Raw genomic sequence first — 26,957 nt, 5'->3', positions numbered from 1 at the left:
GCTTTTGAAGAGGATGTTGTCCTGTTGGCTTCTTCTAGAGATGATCTCCAACTCGTACTTGGGTGATTTACAACTCAGTATGAAGCGCCTGGGATTACAATTAGCACTTTCAAGCCTGCTGGAAAAGGGTGTAAGTGCTCCGTCTGAGCTGGTGACCCAAGTGGAGGTGGGGTGACCGTATCCCAACACAGTGAATGTGAGGCAAACACTGTGTTTTTGTTGATGGAGTCTCGACACTGCTGAGTTTTATGTCTGAATTCAATGCCAAATTGCCAAGATGTCTGAATTTTATTGTACTATTATTTCACTCTTCTGTCTGGGAACACTTTTTGGGTGTATCCATAAATTGGCATACAATTTTTGAACTATAGCTGACAGCAATTTTTATCCAATTATGCACACATACACTCATATTTCCCCCCCATGCGAAATTGAAAAATAACTTGAACAAAAAGACAAAAACTCTATTTCTCAGAATGTACTGCAGCTTGATTTTTCGGGCGCTAGTTTCCATCATATTCGACATAATTTGCAAAGCTTGTGAATTTTCAGTGACTTGTAACTTCCCCTGATGCCCTGAGTATGGCGTTAGAGACACTAACCTTCTTACGACTATAATATAAAGCCTTCCCTTCATATACATTGGGTAAAATCCATTCTAGTCAAAATGTGAACTAATCAAAATCTTGTTCATTGTCTCAAAATGTGGGGTAGGCAAGGGGACAGGGAGGAAAAAAATGCTGTGCAGTCACACATAACGTGGAACAATCTGTCATCCTAAGTAGAGGAGTTCAAGTATCTCATGGTACTGTTCACAAGTGAGGGGAGAGTGGAGTGACAGATGGATTGGAGTAGTGTCTGCAGCGATGCAGACACTGTACCAATCTGTTATGGTGAAGAGAGAGCTGAGCATTAAAGTGAAGCTGTCGATTTCGAGGTCAATCTGAGTTCCTACCTTCACCTATGGCCAAGAGCTGCAGGTAGTGACCGAGAGAATGACACTGACAACACAAGTGGCAGAAATGAGCGTCCTCCAAAGGGTGTCTGTGCTCTCTCAGATATGGTAGGACCTTGTTTGGGGAGGGGCTCAGAGATGAGCTCTACTCCTCCATAATGACAGAAGCAAGGTGAGGCGATTCAGGCATCTGACTGGGACTCCTCGTAGGTGAGGTGTTTTAGGCATGTCCAACTGGGAGAAGGCAAACTCAGGACACGCTTGGAGAGATTATATCGCTCTGCTGGGTCGGGAATGGCACGGCGTCCTGCCTGAAGAGCTGGAGTAGGTGGCTGGGGAGAGGGAGGTGTAGGTGTCTCTGTTTAGACTGCTACCACTGTGACCCAGACCTGGATAAGTGGCAGAAAATGGATCGATGGGTGTCTGAGTAAAATGTCTGTCATTTATGTTGCCCTGCATGTGCAGTTTAAGGTACAGACCAGTAGCTTTTATTTATTCCACTTTCTGTATTATAGGCTTGTACTTGTTTATGGGCAGGTAAAAGAACAACACTGTCACTTACTTGTTTTGAAAGTTGCAGGATAACAATACTGTCATTTTGACTATATCAATAATATTTATGAATCACAGCTAAATTTTGCTGTTTTACAACACTCACTGATTCTTTTTTAAAAAGTTTGAAAAATAACTGCTAATCACAATATTAAAACATTAGACCAGCAACAGTAATTATACAGTAAGACTCACACATGTAGCCAGATTGTATACCACAAGCACACCCAATGCATTTCTATCTAATCTGAGCCACAAATGCACCATGACACCACAATACAAATTAACATTTGACCAGGGGACACATTTGCACTGTAAACTGTAGGGGTGGTAAGACAGAGTTATTAGTGTTATTATGTCATGCCTAGTGTGTTTCTGTTGATTGTTATTATCTCCCCCTCCGGTCTGCTGGATCACTCTGTGTATTTATTGTTCTCATGCACATCTTTTTGTCCAGCAAATGTGATTGTATATTAAATATTGCAGTTATTTTCCCACTTAAACTTTTTTGGGTTGTAGTTAGTTGTAAGACTTGTATTTTCTGTCATCTTCTCGTCTCCTTTATTATCTGACTGATAAGAAAAGGCATTTTTTTTGCACTTCATTCTAACACTTAAATTATCTTAATTATCAGGTCATGTATGACACAAGGACATGACTTAAAGCAACATAATACATATTAGATATGCAAATGCATTACACTCATAAAAATGATTATGTTTAGCAAAGGAGGCTGAATGGAAAACACAAGAGAACAAGCTCAATGCTGAGAGTGTGTATTTGACCTGGCACTTGCTGAAGTTGTAATCTTCAGTTGCTGAAAGTTGTGTTTACTGCTGACTGTGTGAGCATCTGATGCCAACAGTCTCTCTCTCTATCACTCGCTCTCATGGGGTCACTAATACAACTGTTGCAGCTGCTCTGTGCTTTCCATTTCACACAAGGCAATTGTTTATCCAGTGTTTACAACCCCCACTCTCATCTCTATCTGTTTATTCTTTTTTTTGCTCCCTCTCACTCTTTTCTCACTTTTTTCTTTGGTCTCTCTGCTGCTCTGTCACTCGTCTTGCCAATAATTGAGGGGTTGTCAACCCTGATTCACTGTGTGTGACAGGTGTGTGGTAAGCGCCTACTGTTGCCTATCATTGTCCTTGTCACCGCAGTCTTCTTCACTCACAGTGCTTCATATCAAGATCGGTAAATTTATATCAGCACACCTAGATCTGTTTGTGATTGGCTGCGTGTACCCCCACTGCTATACACACGCACATAGGAAGTACATTTTTATGAAGGATTCAGATAAATAAAAAGCAGTTATATACTAAATCACACCATGACTTTCTGCTTTATAAACCTATCAACTACAAGATTGAAAAATACTCGGTCTCCAGGGGACCATTTTCCATCATCATCCATCCGGACTCCCAGAGGGTTCGAATATATTTTTAAAAAGTCTGCAGCAGTCATCTGCGGCTGTGTAGGAAAACTGGTCAACAACATCAAATGGAGCTTTTAATGAAAGCAAAAAAAAAAAAAAAGTCACAATCCATGCAAACCAAAATAGTCAATTAATATTTTACTTTTAAGCTTTACAGATAGCTCACACGGCTTTTATTTAACTAGCCACTTTCCTTCAGATTGTGTTCTTCCTACTGACGTGATTGCACCCCATAAGTGGCAGTTGTAGTCCTTCCTTCTCACACTGTTTTAATATAGTGCGAGCGCTCCACTATTGTGTTTTGTTGTTGTGAGGCAGCATGGTATTTTAGGCTCTTGTGTGGGCAGCTTTCCATCTATGCGCCAATATTCAAATAGAACAAATTAGACTACAGGTTGTACTATTCTAACCGTACTTGTGCCCTAGTATATTGTATTGACATTTTGGTTATTTTTTGGTGTTTTTTCACATGGTTTTGCTGAGATTCTATGTTTTGCTTGGGGTTTTGAACTATTTGTACACTCTTCTTTTAATCCTTTTTGTTCTTATTTTTCCAGTTACTGTTACTGTTTATAGAGTCTGTTATTTGTGCTTCGTTTTCTCAGTGTGTTCCTTTTGTTTACTATAGTCTCTGTGTAGTAGTAATTCTTTGACTTTGCATTTTACTTTGGTAGTAAATTGTCGCCTATTGCCTTAATTGTCTACACCTGTGTCTAGTTTGCCCCCGGTGTCTCCGCTTCTCTATTTTCCCCGTGTGTATAAATAGCCCTGCCTTTGTTGCAGTGTTTGTTCAGCTTTTCTGGTGTTTTCTGCTGCCTCACCTGAGTTGACTTTTATTACATGTTATTATTTCACTTTGTTTTGAGCACCGGTCTAAATAAGTGGCTTTCCTTCTGTTTAATCAGCCTGCTTCATGTGTCTGTATTTGGTTCCTCTAACCTGCAACCCATGGCAGAAAGAATACAATCTAATGTATTGTTCATCACCTATTGACGCAATCGCAGAAGGTTAGTGTTTTGCAGTTTTTAGCATACCTCTCCTAAGTCTATTTTTCTCTCTCTTTTTTTTTTACTTACAGGGTACATCAGAAGTGTCAGTTTTATGCCACACATTATGCTTTAATTTGACATTCTCCGTGTATACTCCCCGTGGGATTCATAATCATTAGTTGGCTGACACCTCCAGTGAAATCTAATAGCAACTTCTCAATGGATTATGCTTCTTCATAAATGTCACTTTTTTGTCAACACTGTCTATTTGTGATATATATATATATATATATATACACACACATATTTAAAAATTTAAAAATTCAATTCAGGACATTGAGATAAGCTCTTTCTCCTCGGAGATCCAGCAAAATCTTTCACCAAACATCTACAATTAACAACAAAAAGGTAAAGTTTTCAGCATATTGTCTTGTTTAGTTTGTCGGTTATTTCCAGTCACACGTCTGTGTTTGCATCATTTAGAATAATTCTGAAATATGACAAAAATCCTGCCTCAAAGAATAAGGAGGACATGGGTGGATTTTTTGTTCTAAATATGAAAGTTGAAATGCTTTTTAATATGTTGTCCTGTAGCTTCATTCTTTTCTTTTAGTATTTAAAGAGCTAAAGCTTTTATGTATTAAGTGGGTCCTTACTTTTTTGGGTGACTGATACTTAAATTCAAAATAAATAACAGAATAAGTAATGGAAGAAAAACAACAGTATGATGGCACACTCACAAAAAGATTTGTGGTAGAAGACCTTAATACTTTGTGATACATTTCAATATAGATGTAGACAACAATACTACTCACAGATACAAATAGAAACTAATAGAACTAATGCACTGCTAAATAATGAGTGATAATCTGCCCCAACAGCCCCAAAACAATGCTGTGTAGGAATTTATGGCAGATTGTACAGAATAAAATGATTTCTGTTTGAATGTAGACTGCCAGCCCCTGCAATTGTGGTTTCTCTGCAGTGTTTGAGAAGCAGAGGTACAGAGGTATAAACCTGGCAGGTATGTGGGAGTTTTGATCCAATGGAGTCTTGTGTAAAATGAAGCTCTGAAGCTTGTCACTCTACTTAATCTAAAATGACAGCATCATCTTTTACCAATTTGTCACACATGTACACTCATCTGCACGGCATACACACACCCAAAACACTTGCATACAAACTAAGCACACTCTCCAGTTCATATTTAATACAGATGCCATTTCAAATTATTGTTGGTTACTACAACTTTATCAGTTACCTGCACCTTAAAATGTCATGTTTCCACCCCCGACCCCAACCTTCAGCATTTCAGTCAGTGTTAAATAGAAGAGCAGAATCAATCTGTTAATTATTGCAATAGGCAAGGTGTCCTAAACTAAGGACAGTATATTTCTTAATCTGTCCAGCTACACCAAACCTGGAATGATATTCATGAATGTTCTCACTCACCCCAGACTTTATCCAGAGTCCATAGCTTCTCGGTGTGGTTGTAAACAGTTAACTGCAAGGATAAAGACAAAGTTCAGTAGCCTGCTCAACTGTGAAATAGACTTCAAATTGCACATAATTAGTGCATAATGAGCTCAATGTGTTCTATACAAGACCCCCACAATCATATTGAATTAATTAAAGTTTTAATTACCAAATCACCAAAGGTTATTTATATGTTTAAAAAGAACTGAGAAGTTTTGATACTGACTGTTTTTGGGTCTCTTCTTAAACTTTTTCCACCTATTTTCTTTGTTAATAGAATTTAGTAGCATATTGAAAACAACGTCAAGATTTGGTCTTCAGTGCTTGTACTTGCTGCATTGATGGCACACCAGTCACTACCTTGAATGGTTGAATTAATGTTCGTCCTGTCAATGATGTTAGAGGATTTGAAAACAGTAGTGGTGAATCTTAAATTTTGAATCCTCGCCAACTGTGATTGGCGATACTGTTATTCTGGGAAAAAAACTGATTTTAATGTGAAATAACTTCAGATAAAATCTGGTTATCAGAAAAAAAGAAATCTGCTAAACCCTCAGATTTTTATTAGGTAGAAAAATCTAAGTTAAACTGTTAAACTGGTATCTTTCTGTCCCCTTTTAAAAAAATATTGATAGAAATTAGTTCACAGAATATTAAAAAAATATACATTGATGCTGTTAAACATTAACAATAAGGTAAAAGGTGGCTGCAGTGTTGTGAAGGCTACTTATCCAGAGAAGCTCACCCAGTTTTCCCATTCACTTACAAAGAAATACCTTTTAAATCTGCTTCCAGGTATTGCTTTAAAAAGTCACTTCATCACTGTCAAGTCCTTTTTACGTTGAGGTCGTCTGTGATCTACATCTGACTCCATGGACGACAGCCTCTCGACGTATCTATCCACATCATTACACAACTCCCCTAAGCACAAAGAACCATCTCAATTATTCTAAATGTTCAACCAATGTCTTGTTCCCCAGTGTAGTGTGGGTAATGAAATCTATTACTCAGGACATCTTGTGTTGTTCCCATCCTGTTTTTTTTGTTCCTTGGTATCTCACTCCTCTTTTCATAGCCTTCTAATTGAGGGTTCTCTTGTTTGAGTCCATTGAACATAACCCCCAAACCCAGGTAGACTTTTGATGTGCTGATGTTGCTGCCATGCTGTTTTAATGTGCATCACGAAGAAAAAGCTGTAAATGTGTGTACAGTAAACTGAGAAGCAATTTTTATTGTGAACATGTGAATGCGCCATTGTGTACAATTAGGAAAAATGAAAAGAAGCTTTATTATCTCCTAGTGTGCTCTCATAGTTTTCAAACAGCGGAACAGTGATTTGATCTAAGTGCAACTGAATGAAAGGGCATTATCTGACTTTTCAATATAAGATAAGGAAAATAGATCGTTACGCATTGAACAAGTACGCGGAGGCAGTCCTACATGTACTTTATAGAGTTTTCTGGGCACGTCCGTGTGGAAGGACACTCTGGGATAGACTCCGAACACTAGGCAGATTGGATTTCTTATCTAGCTTGGGAAGACCTTGCTGGGAAGAGGAATGCTGGATTTCTTTACAGTGCCAGCTACTACCTCAATGTGGCCCTGGATAAATGGATTGGATGGATGGCCTGATGGATGCTGGTGTAATGACAAGGTCTAGGATAAAGGACAAGTGGCTGGATGACTACAGAAAACAACAAACTCAGCTGTCTGTGAACAGCAGAGGCAATCCTGTCACACTATCGACTGAGAAAGGATTAAAATCATCAGGCTCGAATCAGAGAAAGGCCCGAGCCTTTATGATGTAAACACTGCCAGATCATGGTCTGTGATGTGATACAACACAGCCTGGCACAACGCTGGAGCACAGCTATAATAAAGTAACAGCCCTCCTGCACAAATCCAGCACATATGTGGATGACTATACTGCATCTTGTTAACATATTGTAGTGCATATTGTACTAGACTTTATATAAAAAATGAATGTAGCCTTGGGTTTGAAAAGTGAAGGCAATGCAGAAGTGCATAAACCTGCACTAGCACACTTTTTTCTAATAGATAAAATGGACAAATACTTTGGCTTTAAAAATAAAGATTGTAGTCGTATAGAAACATCAGAGAAAATGTACCTCTCACTTCCAAAATTATCTCAGTACAATACAGACATTAGCAACACATTCATTGTCTCAATCTTTAGTTTTAAGTCATATTACTGTACGTAAAGAATGATGAGAAGAAGCAGCTCATTTATTCACACTGCACTACAGAGCCAGTACATACAGAATGATGCTTGATAATGATAATTGTAATTGATAATAATGATGGCAATTTTGTAAATTATGGTGCCATCTAAAGTAAAACACACAATACAGCAGGGTGTGAATATTGTGGCAGTGACAACTATCGATGTCTGAGCCTTACTGCTCAATTAAGCGAGCCAAGACGGTTCCTGGTTTCTCTGTCAGCTCTTCTCACATCCAGTTTCAAAAGACCAAACACTATTACCTAAATTCTCAACTCAAGGTTTAAAACAAAATTTCAGCTTTAAGTAAATTTACACCCATATCCATCTCTTGCTTTGACATATGCAAGATGAGGGTCCAAATGGAGACAAACTGAATTAACTGAAAAGGAATTCAGTGGATAGTCCAAACCAAACAACAAAATTCATAAAAAATAACCCAAATAGTGAAACAGCTAAATGAATCCAGGCAGGGAGCATACACAGACAATCTGATTGAGAATAAAAGAAGCGCAGGGTTGAAAAAATACACAGTGTAATGAGAGAAGGTGAACATGCACGCACAAGTGAAGCACAGGTGAACAGGGAAGAAAGACTAAATGCAAAATATGCAATACAGGTGGCGAACAAAAAAAACTGGAAGTAACTAAACAATAAACAGACTAAAAACAGAACAATTTAACGCTTAAGGAAACCAGGGGAATTAAAACAAGCTACAAGCAAACAGATTAAAAATCTAAAATCTCACAGAGGTACAACCCATTATAATATTATATAATCGGGGGCACCTACTGTATATATTGGAGAGGGGTATTCCTAAAATACATCCTTAATCCTTATTCCTACTAATTTGTTGGTATTCACCTGTTCACAGCACTGAGATAGACATTCTCTCTCTTTCACTGCTACATGACACGCATGGCATCTGATTTGTATAGGTTAATTAAAGATGAGAGATCTCTCACTAGTTCCCTGAAACAGGCTCAGCAAGTACTCTAATATTTGCCAGTAATGAGACATGCATCAATTACCCAAGCCACAAAAACAGGAGATCATTTAAACAGGCTTATGAGTGGCCAAACTGTCTGAAAAAGAAGTTGCAGAAGTTGCTGAAGCAGAAGACATTTCTTGTTTAGCTTGGTGTTTTCTCACTACAACCATTGAGTAATGAAGGCCTCCAGTGAGCAAGAATTAAAAGAGCAAGAATGGCCTTTCTTCCTTGTCATGGGAATACTTGCCCTGCTCATAGCTTAAAAACCAGGCTTTAAATTCACTAACAGAAACGGCGTCTTTCCAAAAACTAACTAGTGTTCAATAATTATTGGCAGTGGTTTCCGTTCATCTCTGACTTCTATTCCCTGTTGAGGAGCCCTTAAACTTTAATTAATATATAAATAAATAATATGAAAAAAGAAAAAAATGTACAATTACGGTGGATGATTTTTTTTTCAATACATAAACAATTTTACAATGCATTAAAAAAACAAACACAATTATAAATCCAAATGTCTGTGCCAGCAAATTTTTGAATGTAATAACTAAATTAGTCTGGCATTACTTCTGCCTGCTTTATTAGAGCATCCAATACCACTGAATTTCTGGGAAAACATGAAGCTAGATAGCTACAGAACCAAAAGCAAGCTTTATTCACCCCCATACTTTGTGTTTCTCATGAAAATGCAACAAAATATCTGTTCCTGGGAGGAAAAAAAGGAGAAGAAATATGGACAAACTTCACATTTGATGTCAAGGAAAATAAGATGCTTGCTCTCACTGGTAAAACATGACAAACGTTCAAATTTGATATGTTAGTTAAGTGAGTCAACTTTAGATTTAGTCTACTGTAATGACATTTAGTCTAAGAAAATCATTTAGATGCCTAAATTATGACTAAAACTAAATGGAAATTTGCTGTCAAAATTAACCCTGCTAAATCAGAGCTACCCATTGTAGCGACTACATGGTGAAAATATCTTACTAAAATAAGATACTGTGCTTTGTTCATAGTACAGGTAGGCGTGTTCACCTTAGGTCAAGTAAGGTAATTCAACTTATGATTTAACAATGAGAATGTAAAGTGATGAGGAGTGTTTTTCTGCACTCATATACTTTTACTTTTTATCTCTTTTTTGACATGAAATCTTCTTGAAAAGCAGAATATTCATCATTTAAATGGGGCGACGTCAACTGTGCATCTGAAAATTAATGAAAGCACAAAATACATTAAGGCATGCCACTTCTTAGGGCTTCTGCAATGCATATAAGTCTATGGTTGACAAAAAGGTAACATGATGAAAGCTAAGTCTCCAGGTTTGCATTCTTTGTTGTGCTCTGTTCTCTGAAGACATGATGAATTTATATTTCGCTTTGCATTCTATCACTGCTGTGCAGAAGCATTAACAATATAAAAGGTACTACTATGATGATTAGTTTCTCTGTGTGCACTTAAAAGGCCTCTTATGAAGAGTGAAGATGAAGTCAGTTTTCGCCTGACCGTACATAAGAAAGAGTTATGCATCCATTGCAAAAAATCAATTACTTATGCTCCAGGCGAATTTTATGTATCAATGGGAGGTGCTCTAAGACTTTCAGCTCATACTCTGCAGTGATTAATTGAAGCAGTTCAGCTGCTGGGGGCTGATTGGTGAGCTGTTTAACTGTCAACAAAAACCTACACATGCACATCACATTTGATATATACGAAGACAGTTATGTGTGGAACCACCTCCTGTACCTTCAGATGACATTCAAGATCACTATGGACTATTTCTTTCTTTGAGTTTACACAACCAGCATCTCGCCTCCTCTTAGATGCCGTAATTCAGACATCATAAAGTTGATCAGTCAGCTCTCAGTGATTATAACTTCATTCTTTGAGATACCCTGTCAGAGGCACAGAGGTGCAGTTACTGCTGTGAGCCACATGATCCCTTTACAGTTGTAATCAGTGTAGTCACATTTGTCATTATGTGAAATCCAAGTGAGTGCTGGATTTGTATAAAAGAAAAATGGAGAGGAGAATTTGAAATTGGAGAGATACTTTTGTACTATTTGTACTCTTAATAGATTCAGATGACATGCATCACGGTGTATATTACAATGAAAGAAACGCAACAGCTTTGTAATCAGCTGTCCTAAAAGATTTAAAATGGTAAACCAACTGAATATTTTATTTCACATAACCAAAAATAGAAAAATGCCAATCCAAAATACTAAAAAGTGTGAAGTGTTGAGTGAAAATGGCCAAACTATGTCCAGCTTTTGGACAGTTCATCTGCTTTGTTCCAGCCACAGATGACATTGAATTTGAATCATAATGAAGGTTTATCGTTTGTTGTACCCAGTATCACTACACAAGCTGCACATATTATACATTTATTTTCTTCCCTATTAAATATATATAAATATAAATTTTATATGCTTAAAATTATTTTTACCCATATCATTTTCCCCAATATCTGTAGAAGGAAAGGTTAATGAACAGAAAAGTTTGATCAGCGAAACCATCTTGTGATTTCAAGTGCATAATTTGTGTATTTAATAAAACAAAAAGCATTCTGTATCTCATGGACTATTTACTTATAGGCTCAAAATCATAAGTTGTAAATGATAAAATATATCAACACTAAAATGTGGAGCCAACTGAATTCATTTGCTCAAAAAGTTTAAAGATATTTTTTCCTTGAGCGAAAAGAAATCTTGTGCGTTCTGTGAAATGAGATTGCAGCACTGCCAACTGCCTACTTACATTTGTGTTGGCCATGGCCTACGGTGCCATTACTGATGCCAGCATCAGTAAACAGAACAGTTGTTGTGTTGAAAAACATGTAAGCTAATGAGCAGGCTTACCCCTAAGTGTTTCGTAGTGATCTATGTTATCCTGCACCGCTGTAAGGTGTTTTAAGATGGTGCCCTCCCTCCAGGGGTTGCATAGTCATTTTAGAAAAGAAAGTCACCTTTGAATTCTAAAGCTTTATGTTTTTTATGTCATAAAAATTAATCTGATCTTCATCTGGTTGTAAAATTGTTTAAATACATCCTAGTTAAAGAAAGAGGATTTAATTTATGACAGTTCTGCATTTAATAGTTATTTTTAATCTCTGGCTCTCTTCTGTAGTGTGTCTTTTGTCCTGTCTCTGTGTCCTCAACTCCTCCCTGCCTGAGATATCTTCCTGTTAAAAGGCAGTTTTTCCTTCCCGTTGTCGCTAAGTGCTTGCTCACAGGAGAAAAAAACCTGTCAAAACTACCTGATCTTATGTGAAAAAAGTGAAAAAGTAAGTTTTTGGAGTTCCTGCTCAAAAACACTCCAATGCAGGTGAATTAAAACAATTCTGCAAAGAATTTTTTTCTCTTAACTAAATGAAGTCGTCATTTAAAACCTTATTTTTTGTCTAATATTAACACCAGTGCTGATAGTGTTCCTCTTGCAATAATAGCACTTACACTGATAAATGTAAGAGGAGCTTACAAATAAATAAAAAGAAACAGATTATTTCATGCGAGTAATTTAAAATATGATTAGTATGAGTTGCTAGGCTCCATCACTTTTTGCTTTGTTACCCAAAATGGGCCTGATTCAAACATTTTTGGAGTACTAGTTATTATTCCATTAAGCAAAATGGAAAGGGCTACAAGCCTGCACTTTGCTTGGGGCCTAAAAAAAAAGAAAAGCATGTGTGTGCATGTCTATTTATATATATTTGTGTGTGTGTGTGTGTGTGTGTGTGTGTGTGTGCACATTTTTGACCATCTGCCATTATTCTTGGGTTTGGATCTATCACTGTTTATGTCCCAGAACAGATGCGAGCTCAGAAAGTTCACCTCTCAAAAACACATATTGTGTCTCAAAGAAAGCTGTGTGATGTATTCTTATAAGACTCTTTCCTGCTGCCAGCAAAAGCAACAGTAGAGCAGCATATTGAGAAACAAACACAATCCAAACAAACAGATTGGTACTTGATGTAATTATACAAAGGTTGTGGAAGACAAAATTAGAATTACACTCTGATGAACCCACGATATGCACCAGTATGTCTCAAAAAATATTTTTTAAGCACTAGTGACAAATGAGATGTGTATCCATCCTAAAAAGCTGTTGTTTTTAATGCCACTTAAAAAATTTCCAGGCCAATTTGTACCTGTCCATTATTTCTTAGTAGAATCTAAGGTGTTCTATTAAACTATTAAACTATAAAGTGCCCAGTGGTTTTAATGGCTGTTAAGTTTATAACTTGCCACCGAAGAAAAAGTACATTATCTTCACTTACATCCAGCAACCTTCCAGTTTCTGTTCAGTACATCATGAATTGGAGTATGGGTGTTACAACAACTGCGTATTAAATATAATTACACGTGCAATGTCATAGACACTTAGACTGCTGAAAGACGCAAATATTTGAAAGGAACAAAAGCCACATAGATAAACCAAATGTATTTTCAGACAGGATATCAAAGGATTGGTGATTTTCACTTACAATTGTTATCTTATTTTGGTTTTTTCCACAAGATTTTAAAGATTTTCAGCAAGAATATTTCACTCATAAAAACTCCTTAATTTTTCAGGCAAGAAAACTCAATGTGATTGTGTTGTTTATTTGACTCCGATTTTACTTCAACCTATTTTCTGAACCCTGTTAATCAGATGATTAGAAAACTGCATGGCCTCTGTTAGCAGCTTAATGGGTTGAGAAGTCCCCATGATATTAAATGTTCTCTAACAATATAATGTTATGATATTTAAAGTCACTGTTATATGACAACATAGAGAAATATACTTAAGAGATCATCTGCCAAATAGAAAATAAGGGGAAAATTGTGTCTTTGTGGAACAAAGCGTTTGGATGTGCACACCACCACAGTGTAATTAGAATCAAGGAATCAATATGTGATTAAAGTGCAAACTTTCAGCTTCAATTTAAGGGTTTTGTAGAACAATTTAATATTAACTGTTCGTGAATTACATCCATTTTTATACACAGTCTCATTATCAGTGACTCAAAATGGACTAGCACAGTTTTATGTTATGATACTTTAAAATGAAAATCCTTTAAGGTTAATGACTGCCTGAAGTCTAGAACCCACAAACATCACCAAATACTACGTTTCTTCCCAGAGACGCTCTGCTAGGTCTTTACTTCAATTTCTGCTTAATTTGGGGTCTCTTTTTCTTAGGTTTTGTATTTAATATCCTTTTTTTTGCCTTGAGAAACTCTTGGGTTGCTTTTGCAGTATGCTTTGGGTCTATATCCATTTGCATTGTGAAGGGCTGTCTGAACAGTTTTGCAGCATTTGACCTAATCTGAGCAGTAGAGGTGGGCGGATCGATCCAAATATTGATATTATTGACACCAATGATGGTATTGGATCGAAACTAGCGCAATAGGATGGAGACTTTGTTTCTATCCCAGAGTTCAGCAGCCCACTAAAATGTGTTTGGAAATGAAAAAATGTACCTCAAACGTGCACTTTGAAAAATGTCCGAACCTTTTTGTGCTGAAAGTCACGTCTGTGTTATTTATAGCCCATTGTGCATTTAAACAATAGAAGCTGACCCAAAGCGTTTTAGTGACATGCACATTTATATTCCAGGTCTCAAAAAAAAAAAAGTTTCAAAATACATGAAAAGCTGAAAGGTGTTTTGTTGTATTAGGTAATTATTGTGGAAAGTCATGTTAGACGGATAACGTGGTATACACTTTTCTCTTTCCAGCATTGTGGTACAAGTAAATCTTGGTTTCATCTGTCCAAATATCTTTTTACAGAACTGTTTGTGCTCTTTTAGGTGTTTTCTGGCAAATACTAATCTGACCTTGTTGATCTTGAATGTAACCAGTGGTTTGCATCTTGTTGTAAACAAGCTGTATTTCCATTGCTGAAGGCATTTCTTGATTGTAGACCCTGTCAATGCTACGCCTACCTCATTGAGAGTGTTCTTGACTTGGCTAGATGTGAAGTTGTTTTCCTATTTTGTCATGATGCACTTTAGTTGTCCTCTGTGATCTTTTAAGCTTTTTGATGTTGCTGAGCTGGCTAGTGCATTTCTTCTTTTTAAGAAAGTATCAGGTTTCTCCTAAAGATCTGGCATCTCTCTGATGGGTTTATTTTGTTTTTTCAGTGTAATGGTGGCCTTTCACACATGCATTGATATTTCTCTGGGCCTCAAATTTCACTGAAAAGATATAAAATATGAATTCAAAACTTTAAATAACTTTAGTTATTATTTCTGTTTTTTTGTTTTTTGATTAGTCTTGAAATAACAAGGGTGCAGGCCTCACTTGGCTATAAAACTGCTTGTCAAGCATCTGTCCAATTAATTTTCAGCCTCTGAAAATGGGGAACTAATTCCTAAATAGCAAATGCAAAATTTCTGTAAATCCGGTTGAATGAAAGCTCAAGGTCCACACTTCAATCAGATATTAATTATTTAATTTAATAAGTTATTTTATTTTAAAAATGTAAATGTAAATTTTGAATTTTTTCACATAGATGGATCCAATAAATTGTCCAATAAATTTGTTTACTGGTCAAAGTATTTATTAGTATTTTATTAGTTTTCCCCCATTCATGTTATAAGCATTCATTCATGTTAACAGCTATGTTTGGTACTCAGCAAAAACAAAGGTCTTGATCATGAATCTCTGAAGATGAAAAGCACAAATCAATGATGTTCAATCCTACAAATTCACATTTTCATTTTTAAACAACTCATAAAATTAGTCTCACATATTAATAATTAACTGAATGAATATGTGTAATGATTACCTGTTGGGCTTTCACCATCCTGTGATCATGTATGGATAGCTCAGAATACTACTGCATATGGCTGTATATATGTCCTACTTTCATAACCTTGAGGATTTGTACTAATTATCAACGAGTGACTCTGAGATGTTACATAATTAATAAGGTAATACTGTGACCTTGCTTAAGGTTACTCATTAATCCCCTGAAGCACTACTGTTGTGTGCTTAATCAGCATACTGTTGAATGAACCACTTTAATATTTAAAGCATATTTTTAATGTACTGCAAAAAATGTCAGATGAGAAAGATTTTTTTTTACACGTTTTATTTCCAAACACCAAAAACAATCAACATAGGACAACTATGCTTGCTTGATATATATAAAGAAGGGTAGTAAAAAATACACACAATACAGCATTTTATGTACAATTTTTTCAGATAGCAGCTACTCTTATTTGTATATTAAAATATTGCTAGTAAAGTGTCAGAAAAGCTTAATTAAAATTTTATTAGAATAACAAAAGATTCTCAATTGTGCTCAGCTACTTGTTTTGTTGTCAAATTATCTGATTCTTTTATTAAATAAATATGATTCACCTGCAGCCTCAATTTATCCAAGCCAACATATAAGAGCCTATAAGAAGATGGGATGATGATTTGTGACCTTTTTATTTTAATGACCTGTCAGTATTGCCAGACTCACTGCAAAACAAGAATCACCTGAAGACCTTCTAACTGACTGTAAACAGGTTATTTTTAAGCTCACTGGTCTCTCAAGTCAACCATGAGGGCAGCCACAAGGACTTCAGTCATTTCTTGGTGAAATTTATTGCTCATGTCCATTCTTTCAGACAGTGTCTATTTTTTTATTGTTTTTGCCAGAAATTACTTTTTTCCCCCCTTGTCATGCATATCCCTAAACTGACCAAATGGTATAAATTTGGTCAGTTTATGTCCAAAATTGCATGCAGGAGCCCCTGGCATGCCATCCACCCACATGTGGTATTTTTAGACTTGAGACCTTTTGTGTAACTTGTGGGCTGAGGTAAAGGTGCTGAAGGGGACATTTGTGCACGAAGGGAAATTTGTGGTTGAGCACAGGGAGGTGGCCTCCCTATTCCCATCCTTCTCTTCCTCATTGTAGTTTATTGTAGCCCATCAGCATTCACGCCGATATTAAAATTAATTAATAAAAATATTTTTTCACTGACTAATACTAAATACTTGAAACCTCATTCAAAAGAAACAAGCTAAATGTGGTTTATGGATTAAACTTATTATGTTCTTTATTTCTGCCCTAGACCTTTCACAAGAATAGCTCCTCTATATAACTTTTATGTAAGTGGTGTCCTGATCAAAACAATAAATACATAATCCAAAATTAAATTTCCAACATATCAATTACGACGATTTTCGTAAATAATAAATTAACCATTATACCCGAGACCTTGACTGACAAGCACTTTGAGCCATCTCCCTTTGTTTTTAAATGAGCTTAAAGAAACATATGAATTTTACTGATATACTAAAAACCAATTTATTGTTTATTGTGTTTCTGTCATGAATGTGTCAAAAACGACTCGGGTAAAGAAATGTTGTCATTCTTTTTCACATCTTAAAGTTCATCAGCTCCAAAGCATCAGCTGGAGCTGTCATATATCCTTCTTTTTTCTGTAGCTACATGCTCTGATGGCTCCAATGGCACCCAGAGGACCCAATTGAAGGTTTCAATTCAGTAACACAGCTATATGTTCCCAGTGGTGGATGAGACATGATCAATATATACAGATGGAAAGTGGCAAGAGTGGTGGCTAGTCAAACGATCCAAACTTTATTTATTGTTGACAGAGAATGGCAGCAGGCTTTATTCTTTTTTATAGTTTTATTTTTTTTAAAACAGCATGTTTCTAATTCAAACTACAGCAGCTAGTGACGTTTTATGCTAATGATATACATAATCACATGGGTTCATAGAACTGAACATGCACTGCAGATTGTCTTCATGCTCAGTGTGTAGGTGTAAGTGTAGCTTCATTGACACTGCTTGGACATATGTTGAAGTAACATGAGAGAGTGTTGTTAGTAATCCTGGCCCAGCTTTAATAGTGAGGTTTGAGGGAAATAAGACTCGCATGGGCTATTTGCCAACCTTGGCTTACAATCTTTATTTACTTGGACCAGCAGCATCTTTGTCCTTTGAATATTCTTGGGAATAAATTAGCTATTGAATTAGCAAATTAGAAAGTAAACACACAAAGGAGCCTATTTAAGCACACCTTACGACTAGTGTTTGTTTTGGGCCATAAACCAACATATTGGACAAGGGATTGCAATTGCTATTCATTCAGTGTAGAACTGAACGTTGTACCAAATTTTGTCACAATTCATCCAACAGTTGTTTGGTGTATTCTCAAAGCAAAGAAGCTTAACCTCATGCTGGAGCTGGAGGAAATGCCGGTTCTCATAGTGCCGACCACAGAGCGGTAGTGGAAAGACTCCTTATCAAAGGAGGTTTTCTAAATTTATGTTGTCTGCAAGCTAAATGCAGAACTTCACTTATAAATGATCAATTTGTCTGACTCTTTAAAATTGTGACCCATCACATTGCAGTTGTCATGACTTGCCTCTGTGATGGAAACTAATTTAAAATGTCACAATGCGAAAAACAAAACAAAACAGTATAGTAACAGTATCCACTTCAGTAACAGCAGAGAAGGCATCTTATATTATGGCCAGCGGTGTTGGGAGTAACATTTTACATTTATATTAAGTACACATGCTACATTTTTCAGTAATGTAACACGTCACTGTACTACATTGAGTAACAACATTACAGATACAACTCTGTTGTTATATTTATTATATGGACGGTGGGTAAACAGAAAGAAAAAAAACATCGAACATGTTTTCTTCCACACTTGCACCACAGTTGATTTCTGTTCATTTCAGCTGATTTAAGTTCATGTGAAAAATGGTGGAATGGTCTACGGCAGAGATATGGACATTACTTTTATTGTGCAAAAAGTCAGGAGTGCATCCATGTCACAAACATCAGCAATAAACTGCCAACACAACTGCGAATATATTTGCAAATATATAGTTATGTATGAACACAGCATGTGTTCAACTACTTCAAAAAGACTGCATGTGTGTCTCGTTAGATTAGGGATTTGTATTGGTGTGTGGGACAGATTAGCCTAAGGTTTATTTTGTTAACTGGCAGTTATGAGACAATTCATTTATGTAATGGATAGTGTATTATGGTGAGTAATTAAGCATCATATTATAATACTTTTAAGAAAAACAACAAGTAATGTGTAATTCATTACTTTTTTGTAACGACCTTAACACTGGTGGCCAAATGTTTAGTAAAAGGCAACAGCAGCAGAAAAACTCATATAAACAACTGTGACTGAATTGTGCATGTGGCTCGAACAGAAACAACTTATTAGCCAAAAATAGTTCCACTTTCAAAGAAAAGAAGAGCGTTGATGGGAAAAAAATTGTCTGCAATGACTGCAATAAATTAAGCACAGGGCACATCTGCATGTAGGAAATTACAGTCTGGTTTTCAATAATGATTCCAAGAAAGAGAAAATGTGGAAAACACATTTTCCCTAATTTTAGCTGTTTTCATTGCAAATGGAAAAAGCGAGCTTCAATCATTCAGTACAAACTTGGCTGTGTTACAATTTTGTGCCAGTCAGAGAGATTTGGAGATATTTCATTTGATAGAGTAAAACTCTGACTTAGGCCACTACTGTAGCTAAAAATAAACTCCAGTGATGAACGATCTTAAGCAGGTAAAATATGATTTTTTTAGTCTTCACTGACCTTCACTAACCTTTCACGTTGCATTAGATAACTCCCCCAGGTAGCGTGAATCATCGTGTCCCCAGCCTTCGCACATGCAGGAAGTGATGTCATACCAATAACAGGCACTCTTATTACTTGTATTAATCTTTCAATGCTATTAGACAAGCTAATGTATAATTGATGCAGCCTCACTGAGGTGTTTAACATGTTCTCGTTCCACCTGACTGGCAAAATGCAACCTGCTTCTTTCTTGCACCCTCAGATCAGACACATTCAGAACAGATTAAATCACTTTTTCTCCTTTTCAACTCAAATCAGGTCCATCCAGCTTAGACATGACATGAGAAATGTGCTCTTACCTGCTGACCTTGACTCACTCCTGACCTATCAGTCTGGTTGTTTTAGAGTCAGTTTGTAGCTAATATCATGTATGCATCTGTTCAGAGTAAGAATAAGTACGGTATAACTATAAGAATAAACACAGTTGCTGTATGTCAGGAGATATTTTAAGCATGAATATTTTATTCATTAAGATCTGATGTGTGAGTTCGACGTTGCCTTAAGTTTTTCAATAATTACTTGAAAAAATATGTTCGCAGCTAGAAAGCAGGAGCCTTAACCACTTAAATATCAAAGTAATATCCAAGTAATAACTTGTATTGAGAGTATTACACTGAGATTTATATAATTAGCTATTACAGGTCCAGACTGGGGGTAATAATGTATCCCTGTGAGGCAAAACCAATTAGCAATAGTACAGTAGTATATTGATAACACAATCAGAACTTGCTAACAATAAAACAGTAATACTGCTTGATGCTTTGCCATATTAGGAGAGGATTAACCTATTATGATTGTGGAAATAATGCTACCTCATGTCGCCACTCTTCTTCTTTTTAAGTTAACTGTATATTTAATGATGTTGCTTTTTACTTGGAAGTGTGTGATTGTTTCTGTGAAATAACCAGGAATCAGGGCTACAAAATGAAAAAACGCCAATTTTGATTAAATTCCATGTCAATAACCTACTCAAGAAAACTTCATGGGACATTTAGTTGTGTAAAAACCAGAAATCAGACCTGCAAATTCAAAACTACAGTTTCTATTAAATGTCACAGTAATCTTCCCTAAAGCTAAAAAGGACCAGAAAATGTCTGTCTTCGCTAAACGATGTCATAGTTCACAGAAGATTTTATTGATGAGCAAATACAAGATGCTGTGGCTCTGCAAACACCCTCTAATTACACCATAAGACCTATGCAGGGAAACAAAATAAAAATAAACGGCGTACTTTAACATCCTGCCCATATGGCAGTGCAGCTTAGGTAAATAAACCAATTTTTGTACAATCTGATTTATAAAAAGTCTCTTTTAAAATGTTCTTTTAGTTTATAAATATGTTATTGTGGCATTGCACATGGCCTTCCAAACAGATTCGTTAGCTCCTGTGGAGCAGTCACAGAAGCATTCCCTTTGGCTTTGCCTTTATTATTTCTGTCTCTTAAAGTCTATTTGTCTAAGTGACCCACACACTGAATTATTCAATAACTATAGATACACAGCTGACCTGCACTGCTGTATTGTTTACCTCCAGTTCCAAAAACATGACTGCCCTATAATGAACATCTGTCATTTACCAGAACTTACCTGCTCTGAAGTCAGCCTCTCTGTCTCCAGCTCTTGCCTGCTGCTCGTTCTCCCCCAAATATCTCATGTTTGAAGTGTAGAGTTTATACAAGAACTTAACTTCGTCTTTGTTGAACTCAGGGCATGTGCTCCCGCGTGGTCCCATATGCATAGAGAATATGAACAAAGTGTAATTTGCATAGGCACACCAGAATGAACCCCAAAGTCATTTCATTTCCTTTCTCTCTGCCTATAAACTATAACTCTAAAACTCCACATTATGGGACTTAGTGTTAGGTTAAGAGACTGTTGTGCTATGTATCGGTCAGCAAAAAAACTCAGAGGAAGCTGAAAAGAAAGCGAAAGAAAGAGAAGAAAAATACAGACAGTGGAATAGTATAAAAGTGTGAGAGAGGGGGGAGAGTCCAGAGAGAATGGGAGACAGTTTGAAGAGGCAAATATCCACAGTTGCTAGCAGGAGGTGGGAGGATAAACAACAAAGAGAATCTTTCCCTGGCAGCCATGGGAGAGAGCAAAAGTAAAAAGAAAAAAAGAGAGAAATAGAGGCAAGGATCCAACTGAGTGTTTAAGTAGGGAAGAGAAGCAGGAAGCACAGGGAGAAATAAATATTCCTCGTATCACTGTGTCGCGCTTCACCCCGTCTTTTCTCCGCTGTGTGGGTGTGAGCGGGGGCAAAGGAAGAGAGCTGGAGAGGCTGCCCATGGTGTGCGGATGGGGGGTGGTCAGGGGAAATTTGTGTCACTGTGTGATGAGCCAGTGAGCCTGCTGACAAATAATAGCATTATTTTCACAGACAACACATTGTATCATTTAGATATTGATGTATATGTATATTTGTAACAGTATGTTCCTCCAAGATGTGGGTTTGTGGTTGCTTCTGCATTTCTTTGATATCTCAACAAAAAAAGCGCACCACTGGGTTCAGAATGAAATGCTTTATCTTCATCGACAATCCACTTATGTAAAAAAGGGGAATGAAAAGCTCTTTTCATGTTGACTGCTCAAACACTTAAATTCAGATTAGAACTGGCAAAAGACAGACATGAAAATAATTAATATCCCAGTTCCTAAATTATGACATTCGTTTGAGCCTTTTTTTCTCACTTGAATGCCATTTTAATGTAATATGGCATTTAATCATGACAAATTATGCTGATGAATTCCTTGCAGATCCCCTATCCAGCTCAATTTCCCCATTAAATCCATCCATAGAGATGTGCTGCTCAGTTTAAAAAAAAAAAAAAGTGAATTAAAAAAATGAAAGAATCACATAAAATAATAAGAAGTTACTTTTTTATTCAGTTGACTTGCCAACTTTAGGGATTTTATTTATTTATTTATTTATTTTTGAAAATTTCCTGCATATTCTCCCAAATATATTCATCTTTTTAAAAAACACACATATGCCCAACATTATTCATGTATTCAGTTTTTCACATTTCTCACCCACATGCAAAGACATTTGCTCACCCACAACTTTTGCAATTATATGCTCTAACAAGAGTAATCAACTCAAATTGAGGCTAACAGGCTTTTTGCTGAATTATTGCTCATCATTATGTCACAGACTTACAGCTGGAGAGGTGAGACTGACATTTTGTTAAAATAAAAAAGTCACATGATGCGTAAAAGTAATAATCTTGGAGATATCATTTGCATCTTGTAATGCTTTATATTTTTTTTTCAGTTCCTGTCTCAAGTGATTTACGACACCGAGCTAAATTGTGAGTGTGAGGGGTTTTTTTTTAATATGAAACATGCACAAAAAGTCAGAATCTACATGTAGAAGTTGAAAATCTTTGGCTCTCATGGGTGAATGATCAAGCAACAAGTGCCAAAAACTGAACGCAGCACAACACAAAAACTGCATTAACCTATAATCTATGGGAAAAGGGCATGAATGTGTTGCTAACAGAAATGTGAGCACATATAAAAGTAAGACAGTAAACAAACAAAAAAAAGAAATCAAGTTTCCAGAAACAAAAAAGGAAAGAGAGGAATTATTGGACTATGGAGCAAATGTATTCCTCATAATTTAGTAGCACTCATTACAAGTTATTAGCCCCAGTCTATATTAAAGAACTTTGGTCATTATTTTGGGCTACTGCCTTTATCAAGCTGCAGCTTGTGAGATCTACTGCTAAATCCCTAAATAGGGCTGCAGAAACATTTACTCTATAGAACCACTGTTTGGGGATTTTTCATTATTATGAATGTGCATTTTAGCAAGTTCACAGTAATGCATATACTGTTGAATGTAGAGACAGCACAATGCATGCTGCCATTTACTCAGTCGGGGATATTATTCTTTGCTAACGCTACAAATAACAGATCATATGGAGAATAAGTGCCAATAACAGCAGGTCACATTTTTCCACTAAGTGGGTTTTCATGCTAATTTTTATTAGTGTGTGGGTGAATTCCTTACCTAAGTCAATGCGCACAACCTCTGCCTTACTATCTTTCTAGACAGAGTTTAATAACCTCAGAGACTCTCTGTCTCACTGTGGGTGGCTGCAAAGATGTTTATACCTGTGTTAATATGTGGGAGAAAAAACCCCCCCAAACTCCATAACTGCATGGGAGTCCGTACACTTTTACATGTGTGCACAGATGCATACCCACTGCTTCTCAACATCACCTTGGTTCGTCTCCGAGGATTAATGAGGTGTGCTTATCAGCCTGCACTCTGTATGCCAGAGCCTCGGTTTTCCCTAATCAGGCTGCATGTGTGTTTTCGCTGCAGTCAAGCTGTGGAATACTGATCTGGTCACATTACCACAATGTATCTATAAATACACACGGCTTCTCTTTCTAGCACTGATACGTTAATGTTTATTAATTTATGTATTATTTTATCATTGTTGGTTTTTAGGCATAGCCCTAAATGTTATCTGCAGGGGCAAATGGTTGTTGACACCATTTTGCCCCTGCAGCATTATCTAGTGCCAGCATTAGCAAGCACAGATTGTGGAGCTAATTAAAAATAATCAGCTGTGTGTAATTTTCATATTATGCCCACATAAGCTGTAAAGCCTCAGCGTACATTTACCTAAACATACTCTAATGGCAAAGATGATGATCAGCAGCAGTAGCTCTGACCTATCAAGCAAATGTTGAATGACTGTTAATCAAAATGTTTGTAGTGAAAAATGCTTATGTCGTGTCTGAAAATAAAGATTTATTGGATGACCACCTGTGGAGGTGGTCGTCTAGGGAACAGACTCCATTTCTATTGGAGCATAGCCAATCCCACGTCCTCCCTCTACTGTTTTTTAACACATGATTTAATTTGTTTGTGACTCAATAAAAGACAGTGTACCTGTAACTGCTGACCTTGATCACTGTCAAATAACACGTCTGCACTCAAGGCAGTGATAATGCATGTTAACAGCCCGTGTCGGTAGTGCACTTTGCCACAGCTGAGGCATTTTGACTGCGTTGCATTTCAGTCATTCATTTGATTATTTACATCTGTGAGATGTCAAAATGTCTGCTTTGAAAGGTGAAATGCTTTGGTGACGTAAGAAACTTTGTTTGATTTTTTAGACACTTGTTATACAGAAATAAAAAGCCTTTAGAAAAATCGTGGATTTGCAGTCATGGTCTGGCCACGACCTTGAATACATCCTTCAGAAACCTCTGGCTTCTGTCTCACTTTGTTCTGTCATTCATAGTTGCTGTGATACGTCAGCTCTCTACTTGCAGCCCAGTTACTCATTAGCACAAAGTCATTTTAAGTCTCATTTGGATATGTCCTTTATTTAATGGGTTTGTTAGGTGAAAATAGCTGCCCCCAGTTTTTGTTCACAGCTTTGACTGCATTAGATGAAGTAGAGAACAGATTTGAACAAATCTTTCGTCTAGTGACCTCCAAATTACTTAAACAGCTCTTGGCTGTAAGCCTCAGTGTGATAGGAGATATTCATGTTCTACCAGTCTACTAAGATGCTGTGTAAACCTGCACAGGTGTTTATATTTTTAAGTTTACATATGATGAAATATGCCATGTAAATAAAATAGTCTCTTTTCAGAATTGATTAAATAAATGTCTAAATGAATCTGAACACAAGGCCTTTTATCTCATGTACAGTTCAATTAAAAAATCTAATTACCAGCCTCATCATCTGTGTTAAATTACTATAATTTGGTTAATGAAATCATATGCTATTCTCCTTGCAGTTAATACAGTGTTAATAATTAAACAATAACAAAATTGAACTAATTTTAACGTGTTTTTTTCCCTCTTTTTGATGCTGAATGAATTAGCACCAATAAAGGACGACGTGAACTGTAAATAAAATGTAAGATGACTCAAGTTATTATTTCTTAAATTGATCAAACCTCTTAAAACCCAAATGTAACCAAAATAATATCATGTTCCAGTTCTGTCTGTTTTTGAAAGAAAAAGAAATGAGTAATGTTTATTTTCAGTATGAATGTTACAGACTCATGCCAAGAGGCATCACAGAGCACATGAAAGAGAGTCTTATTAATTGTGTATTTCACTGAGTTTAGTATTGCATCACATAACTGCACCATATGTAACAGATATCCTATTTCAATCTAACAGACAGGTATTGTCAAACATGTCTGACAACATTATTAAGAACTTATTGTTTTTAATCAACTCTTACTTCCTGTAACATGTACATATTTCTAAGCCAAATGTTGAATGAATTTTAAACATGCAAAAATGTAATAATGCGAAATATACTGTACATGAAATGAAAAGAAATGTCTGGCTAAGTTAGTAGTCTGTTGTCTAACTGGGATGTTATAATTGTATGTGGAAATGTTAATTAGAAATCCAGTTTTATATATATTTGATTTGATTTTAATAGTTTTTTTCTTCATAAACTGTCCTACCTGATACCTGATGTCACCATTGTTATTATTATCTAATATATTAACTTATATTCAGACTAGCTAGTATTACTCTCAGTGCATATGAACATTTAAAATAGGTCAGTACGAATTTAAATAGACGAAACTCTTCTCTCAAAAATTGGATGGATCTTTTACCTCCCGAATATAAAAAAGACTACCCAGAATGCAAGAGCAACAAAGTTGAAATGTCAGATTGGGCTGAATCATCCAGTTCAATGACTGATGATAATGAAAAATCTTTACCAAAGCGTATGACCACGAGCAAACAGCCGGCCTTGTGTACATTAAGTGAAAAACAAATGCTGGCAGTGATTTTTCTTGACATTTAACAGTAGAATGACAGTGATTCTATGGAAGTATACAGTCAATTATTTAGTTTGGAAAGTACACACACACACACACACACACACACGCTGAAGAGATATACTAAGAGAATAAATGGCCTGTTCTTTATTATATGCTACTTTTTGGAATACTTGTATGCACATAGGTCAGGGGTGTCCTGCAGGTTTTAGATATCACCCTGAGTCAACACACCTGAATCAAATGATTAGTTCATTACCAGGCCTCTGGAGAACTTCAAACCATGTTGAGGAGGTAATTTCGCCATTTGAATCAGCTGTGTTGGATCAAGGACACCAGCCCTTGAGGCCTGGAGATGGACACCGCTCACGTAGGTGGTTCGTAGTCCTGATGGGGGTGTGGTTCTCTCCTCCTGTGTGTATCTTTTATGTCAAATTGTGTTTTATATCAAAGAAGCTCACTTTACTAATGACGCTATTAGAAGATGCACAAACAAGAGCGCGTGTCTTAGTGAATATTCCAAATATATTCCTTTGAATGTCTACTCATCTCCAGACTTGTTAAATCCCAGCTGTATTACTTTAATGTGGTTTCTAGTAGCAATTTGGCAATTAAGATGTAAATCTAAGGATACATCTACTCACTTTAAAATGGACTTTTCTTACATTGCACTGACATGGCAGAGATAATGCATTGTTAAACATATTCCAATTACATTGCTTGAAGCAAGTGCCGCAGCACAAACGGTTTAGGTCAGAGACGAGAATAAGAGGCTTCCTAAACTCCTGGTGATTTGTTATGAGCTTAATTCTCATTCCACAGAGTGAGGCATTAAAAGAGGGGCTTTTACACCGTCCCACATCAACTGCCCTACTTGATGGGGCTACAGATAGGGGCTGGGGAGGGA

At 36.5% G+C, this 26,957-nt stretch overlaps 1 long non-coding RNA gene across 1 annotated transcript; it reads left to right on the top strand.

Annotated features, from left to right (window-relative positions):
* The first annotated feature begins 4,293 nt into the window (after positions 1–4,293).
* LOC112847571 (uncharacterized) lies at positions 4,294–7,509 on the top strand. The gene is made up of 3 exons (XR_003221180.1): positions 4,294–4,342; positions 4,886–4,958; positions 6,206–7,509. It is a non-coding gene; the product is annotated as an uncharacterized LOC112847571 (long non-coding RNA).
* The last annotated feature ends 19,448 nt before the right edge of the window (positions 7,510–26,957 follow it).

Source organism: Oreochromis niloticus, linkage group LG7, assembly GCF_001858045.2.
Source record: "Oreochromis niloticus isolate F11D_XX linkage group LG7, O_niloticus_UMD_NMBU, whole genome shotgun sequence".
Lineage (NCBI taxonomy): Eukaryota > Metazoa > Chordata > Actinopteri > Cichliformes > Cichlidae > Oreochromis > Oreochromis niloticus.
The sequence above is the reverse complement of the archived record's forward strand: the minus strand, read 5'-3'. Positions and strand labels throughout refer to the sequence as shown.